The following is a 7,343-nucleotide window of genomic DNA, read 5'->3' on the forward strand; positions in this document are numbered from 1 at the left end:
TCTCAGCAGGGCTGCTCTCAATCCCTTCATCCCCCAGCCTGTATTGATACCAGGGGTTGCCCTGACCCAGGTGCAGGACCTTGCACTTGGCCTTGTTAAACCTCATGAGGTTCACACAGGCCCACAAAAGGCAAATGGGAGGATTTCCATCATCACAGGGTTTTACATGAGTGAATAGGCTTTAAATAAAGATGAAAGCTTGGCAATACAAACAATAAGCAGAGTATAATTTTCCTATTAAAAAAAAATGCAAACCCAAAATTCTTTTATTCTTAAGCTTTCTCTTTCTGACTGCCTGTACTCAATTTTATATATAGGTTAAACGCTGCACCTTTACTAATACACATTTTCTGATTAGCAATTATTTAAGTCACTTCTACTGTCTAAGAATTAAGGACAATATTAGGGTACTGTAAGTTGGTTAATTTAATTCCACACCTAAAGGATGTATTAATGACATAAATGAGAGAAAGAACATGAACATTAGAACAGTCGTAATTTATGAAAGTGTTTTTTTTTCTAATCAGTTTGACAGATGCCTCACAAGAGCCTTGGTGTAGCACAGTCTTCTTATTCCATATGACAAAGAGCTCAGAGTTGTGTTTCTCACGCTTCCAGCTCAGGTTTTCAGTTTAGTCCTTTTCTGAGTGTATAGTATATTGAAGCAACCAAAACTGAGTAGGCAAGGGGGCTTTTTTGTTTGCTTTTAAAATGATTGCCAAAATATTTAGAACAGTATGAAAGTGTTCCCCAAATCATGCATCCACAGGATGGTTCCCACTCAAAAGCAGGTCATAGCTACTCATAGGAGTTTATTCAGTAAAATGCTGACATGAACTATCATTTCTATTATTTTTTTTATTAATTTAATATTTACAGGTTTTAAAAAATAAATTGACCTCTATAGGGAATAAATCATCATTTAGAAATTTTTTTGTGGGTGTTTTTTTTTTTTTTTAGATTTGCCTATGGAATTTAGATATGCAAAGATTTTCTCACAGCTTACATAGGAAGTGTAGGAATCCCAGTAGAAGCTAATGAGATACAACAAAGTTACAAGATAGCATTTAGATGGTGTTTTTCAGCTTTAAAATATTGGCAGGTCTTAATTAACTAAACTGAAACACACACACAATGATATGCCATTGTTTTTGCTTATCCCCATCATTTTTGACAACTAGGAAAATATATTAGAAAACAATTTTTATGTAGAGTTGTGGAGTGTGTCCATGTCAAAGATGAATTTAGAAAACTGATATTTTATTTATTCAGGAGCTTTGATGTCATTAGAAAGACATTATTTGATGTTAACAAACACAGCTGAAAATGTTCTAGAATAAGAAAATGTAGATCTTTTTACTCTTAGAATGTTTCATCTGTCTTCTACACCTGGCATATTGCATTCCTAACAGTGTATTCTCTGGTGCATTAAGTAGTTTGCTATTTGCAAGTAATTTCCAGTTCCTCTGTTCCAGGGAGTAGCGCAGATACACCAGATAAAAAATAAATGTTTCATTTTGCTTGTTTCATAATTTTGTCTCTGTGCTTTTTTCCCCACTGCACTTCTTGTTCAACTTTTCCCACAAATACCAAATCACAAGAGATTTTTTTTTATTAGGTTACTTGTTTGTTTAGTCATTATTTATTCTAGCTAAAGGTATTCCTTCATATTGTGCACCAGCTAGAGCCGATTTTATTTTTTTATGCATATCTGTATGCTGTCCTTCTGCTAGCTATTTCTTTGGCTTCATTATCCCACTGAAAGGTCAAAAGCAAAATTGTATATGCAAGCAATGTGATGCAGAAACATGCTTATCACACATCAGGATCATGTTTGCCTAGTAAAACAGAAAGAGACTTGTATATGCTGGATCCAAATTTACTACTTTAGCCTGTTCACACACCACCTTTTAGAGAACAAAAAAGAACTGTTTTCCTTTCTTAATTCTGAAAACTCATTTTTGTTTTCCTACTGTTCATGAGCAATGAACTGACATTTTAGCAGAACAATCTATCATAAACCCAAAATATCAGTCCTGAGTGCTAACAGGCAGTGTAGAGCCCATCGAAGCGTACTGAAGTTAAGATTGCATATTTCCATATGCATAGCTTACATTTGTCTATACTAAACTTCATCTGCAGTTCTATCACCCAGGCTGTGCAACTGGCCTTCACCTTTACCACTCTCTAGTACCTGTTAGTACTAACAAGTTTTTCATCTGACTATTTCTTTGATATTGAGCAAAGAGCCTCCAGGGCATACTCCTGTTCTGCACTTAAAAAAAAAAAAAAGAAAAAAAGAAAAAAAATCATTTATTTCAGTGCTTTGTTTCTTATCTTTTAATAAGTTATTTATCCATGTAGAGACTTGGTCTGTTATCTCATGGCAGCTTAGTTTCTTTAAGAGCCTTTGCTGAGGGATTGTGTTGATTGCTTTTGGAAATCAAAGGATGTCATATCAACCTTTGTGCACAGGCTCATTGCTTCCTTCAGAGAACTCTCATAGATTTGTGAGTTCTGACTCTAAAGTAGCCACTAGTTCTATTTTTTACACTAATTCTTACCAGTCTTCCCAGAAGAAACAAAGGTGAGCGTCTGTGTTATGGAGGTGGAAGCTGCCAGGGTCTGCCCTGGAATGCTTTCAAAAATTGGTTGCATATTTGCTATCTTCAAGAGGTTAGACACCACAATCAGTAACTTGCCTGTCATCAATTTGAGGTCTTTTAGGTCTGCTAGGTGAATATCTGCTGGTCGTCATTTACTGATATTTAAAAAGCCAGGTAGTCAAGAGTCAATTACCTGTACATATTTCTTAGGCCAATTCACAGACAGACTGATAGATGTAACTCGTAAAGATTCAGACGATGATAATACGCCATTCAGCATGGTTTCTGGAAACATTTGGAAAATAAAACTCATATTGGCTTTAATTGTTTTTGCAACATTGATTTATAAAGGTAACTGTTTGGTATAATAGGCCTCTATGGGGCATTTGACTTAATCCCGCATAACAGCTTGAATGAAATTAGCATCATACAGTATCAGTGGAAACCTTATTAATCATTTTAAAAGCAGTTTACTGTTAGATCTCAATGGTAATTTTAATGAGAAACAAGGATAATGTTAATAGAGTTCCACAGGAATCCATTCTTGGCCTCATGTTATTTTTATCTACAGTGTAAGTAAAAATTTGTAGAATAATACTAAATTTTTAATACTGCCAAAAGCGAGCTCAAATATCTAGGAAGAAAATCCAGCTCCTATAGGTAAGGTGGAAGACAGCATCACACAGCATCAAATAAAAGACTTTCAAAAACAATTGCTAGCTGATGGTATTACACTTCAGTTTAAAGGGTGAATGTAATGCATAGACACCCAAGTAGAGTAGTGTCAAATAAGAAATAGGAGCTACTTTCTGTTGAAAAGTCTGTGACAAAACCGGCACTAATTAAATTATTTCAGGTTTGACATCAATCATAAAAAAAGAGGTCTGAATAACTGGAATTTAGAAAAAAATGGCAGCAGAGTAACTTGAGAGAGAGAAAATTTGCCTTCTAGTGAAAAACTTGGAGAATTCTATTTGCTTAGTTTACCCATGAGAAGATTAAGAGGTGTTTTTATCTTAGCCTTGAAGTACCAACTCAGGGAACATATTTCTGAAAGTAGATGACTCTAACTTGGATGCAGGAAAAAAATGTAATGAGGCACAATAGCTGGAGGCTGAACACAGACTAGAAAAAAAGTACATATTTTTAACAGTACAAATAATTAACTGGTAAAAAGTTGCCTACACAAATTATTAGATTTTTCATGACTTGAAGTTACTGGATGAAGATCAAATGTATTTTTATAACTCAGAAGCTATGAGCTTCATACAATTTGTTCTGTATTATACAGAGGTTTATATGGCCCATTTTGGCTGTAAAATCTATACATTTTCAGACACATTGTGTACAAGAAAAAGAAATTGTAGCATATGGAAACAGGAGTCTTTAAAGTCACAGATTATACCATTTTAACAACTCTTTTCCATTTGTTTGCCATTTCTTTTCCTGTTTTCATACCAAAAAAATATTTAAATGAAATCAGTATTGTTTCACTGGAATATAATAAGGAAACAAGTAAAATATACTTATATATACTTTTCTGTTTCTGCTGAATAAGTAGAACAATGTGTGTTAAAGTTGAGATAAAATGTTTAACATTAGAAAAACCTAGTCCTATTTTCATTGTTTGTCTTCTCTATAATTATTTCTGTTTATATTATACTATTGCTAAAAGATCCAAACAGGAGCAGAGTCTCATTGTTCTAGGTCCCAGAAGAGCTTACAATTAACAATATAACCCAGAAAGAACATTAAACAACAAACTCTGTGACTGCTTTTTTGTTTCTCTACATTCTTAGCAGTGGTTAATGGTTCCTATGAGCTCTGCTTCAGGAAAAAAAAAAAAAGTCTCAAATGTTGGAATCTTTAAGGAAGTTGCAGCTGATGAAGAAGGTTATTGATAGCTGGAATTTTAATAGAAAAAATATGAGGTCAGCACTGTTATAGTGTTAATTACCTTATCCATGGATATCCAGTTCAAGACTTTTTTTTTTTGCTATACCATGAATTTTTGTGCATATTATAAAACACCCCAACAAGTTGCACAGAAGAAACTAAATTACAGGGATAGAGAAAACCAGGAAATATTTGTAATAAATCTGTGGTTGTTCTTGCCTACACAAGTATAAAAGTTTTTGCTAAATGCAAGCTGAACCCGCTCTGTCTGTATTGTGTGTGTATATATGTTCCATGGGTAGACTGGACCAGTTGACAAAACTATATAGAACAATGAGAGGATTTAATGCTGATAGCTGTTAGACACAATGACATAAAGAGATCCCAAACTCTAAAGCTGTTGTTATGCCTTTCCTGAAGCAGGTTTTGACAATGTCATTCATGCTAAGGAAATGTTACAGCAGCTGTTCAGGATAAGCACCAGGCAAACCCACATAATGATAATACGGACCAATAAATAGCACTTTCTCACTTAGTAATATTCTCAAATTGATATGATACCTTTTACTGAAAATCTTGCATCTTCTCATTTTCCATAGTATAAAGAAAGTGGCCTTTCTCATCCATAACCAGCTGCTTTATTGGTGGACAGATTCAATACACCAGAATAATCAGTGTTTTAACTTTCTGGAGCAAACACTTGAAGGACAAAATCTGTCAACAAGAAGTGTCTACTCTGTAAGTTAGAAAGGTGTAGTTGACTGCAACTCTACCCCTAAAGAACAGAAAACAATGGGGGAAACAGAACTAGTAACATCATTAGTGTGCCCAAATATTTTTTTTTCTTTTGTTGAAGTGTTAATTTTACAAAGTTAAGACTTTCCATAGATTTTTGCATATATTTGAGCATTTCCACATGTGCAGATATTGAAGGTAATTATTCAAATGCATGCAAAGAAAACTGGGGGGGGAGGAGGGGGGAGTGACCTCAGCACTGAAGAAGAGCAATAAAAGATGGGAAGGTATGAAGGAAAAATAAGAAAAGTTAAAGATCAGTAAGAGTTTGTTGTGAAATAACATGAAAATAGAAAACTGAAGAATCTTGAAATACACCACTTATTACATGAATGTGCTGGTCACCAGCACAGAAATGGCAGATGTTTTGTCCTTGTGATCTGATAATGTTTAAACTATGATATCCTTTGGATTTGGAATAAAACCCAACAGCTAGTGGAAAATAAGCTCTCTTGAATTAAAAGAAAACCTTGAGAAAGGCATAAACAAAGAGCTTTATGATTTCTCACCGTTCTATCAGTCTGTGCTACAGTTTCTGTTTTCATGAGCTCCAAAACTTGTGCTGCTTTTTCTAGTTTTATTACTTGGAAAATCGATAAGGAAACAGGTGGTAGGTTTATAGCCAAAATTATAACTATGGGTTTATATCTTTCTCTCTTTAATCTGATATTCTTCCTTCAGTCACTCATGCTACAGAACATTTTTCTAAGTACAGTACAAATATAATTTGGGGTTTTCCCCTGGAGCCATGGCCTCTAACTGCTCTAGGCATTGCAATTACTTGCTGCAGTGTATTGCAGGGCAAATGGAGATCCTGTAAAGCTCACTACATTTGATGCCACACAGCGTCCTTCCTACGTTATATTCTTGATGTTACTCAACCAACAGATGTACTTAACCAAATACAGTCATTTCTGAATGGCAGATATTTATTTCAATATTGGTGATAAGGTATTCTATTTGCGGTTCTATTTACATTAGGGCAAATTTTATTTTACAGCATGCTTAAACATTTATTTAGATTCTATTGAAACTAAGCACTCAGATAAACAGCAAACATTACGATTGAATATGACCAACCATATTCCAAATTCAACAGAAGTGAAATTAAAAGACAGGACAACTTGGGTGTTCAAGGTCTGTAGGATAGAGGAAGAACTGATAGGAAAATGCAGATGAATGGGCAACATCTAAGGATTCAGTGTTTTTTTTCTGAAACAGAAGAAACAAAATTACCACTGAAGTCTGAGGGGGCTGTGTTGTCCTATAGTGGCTTTTTTTGTCAGCAGCTGTATAAGTATCCAAGTGAGAAAGTGGGAACAGATTGCAGAAACTTGTCTAATATTTTTTCTTCTCATACTGGTTTTAGTTGAGATGGAATTAATTTTCTTCATAGCAGTTTGTATGGTGCTATGTTTTGGATTTGTGACCAAAACAGTTTTGATAACACAGGGATGTTTGGCTATCAGTTTCTTAGGGAAGCATTAATATCCTCTAAATTTGGATATGCAAAATTAGTTGTATTGTAGCTAGTCATTGAAACTCCCGCAGTAACAAATGAAGTATATAAAGATGATTTAAATAGCCTACCTGTTCTAAAATTCTCTTGTAGATGATAGATGGGATAATTCACTCCAGAAATGCCAGGCTATGTGCATTAGCTTTGGAGACATCCCATAGATGTGGTTTAAATTAAACACCTGGCTTGCATATAACACAATGTAGGCAAGATAAATCCTAACCTTGATCATAGAATCATAGAATCATTTAGGTTGGAAAAGACCTTTAAGATCATCGAGTCTAACCATAAACATAACACTGCCAAGTCCCACTAAACCATGTCACTAAGTGCCACATCTACATTTCTTTTAAATACCTCCATGGATGGTGACTCAACCACTTCCTGGGCAGCCTGTTCCAATGCTTGACAACCCTCTCAGTGAAGATGTTTTTCCTAATATCCAGTCTAAACCTCCCCTGGTGCAAGTTGAGGACATTTCCTCTCGTCCTATTGCTAGTTACTTGGGAGAAGAGACCAACACCCAC

The sequence above is a fragment of the Aptenodytes forsteri genome, unplaced genomic scaffold (assembly GCF_000699145.1).
Source record: "Aptenodytes forsteri isolate BGI_AS27 unplaced genomic scaffold, ASM69914v1 Scaffold81, whole genome shotgun sequence".
Classification (NCBI taxonomy): Eukaryota; Metazoa; Chordata; class Aves; order Sphenisciformes; family Spheniscidae; genus Aptenodytes; species Aptenodytes forsteri.